This window comes from Penaeus monodon, chromosome 20 (assembly GCF_015228065.2).
Source record: "Penaeus monodon isolate SGIC_2016 chromosome 20, NSTDA_Pmon_1, whole genome shotgun sequence".
NCBI classification, from domain to species: domain Eukaryota; kingdom Metazoa; phylum Arthropoda; class Malacostraca; order Decapoda; family Penaeidae; genus Penaeus; species Penaeus monodon.
The window spans coordinates 39680506-39680705 of record NC_051405.1 but is presented as its reverse complement, the minus strand read 5'-3'; positions in this window follow the sequence as shown (position 1 = coordinate 39680705).

Here is a 200-nt window from a genome sequence, read left to right as displayed (position 1 = left end):
TGTCTGTTGTATTGTATTTTTCCTTCGTCTCTCACTCTCTTAGTAGCTTTTAGTCACGAAAACTAGTTTTGTCAAACACGGTTGCCATGTATATTAGAAAAGACCTGTACGCAACGCCATCAATATGTAACCTTCATTCAAGCTATAGATAACGTGCGAACTACTTTCTGCTACTCTGTGTGTGTATAGATATTAATCAG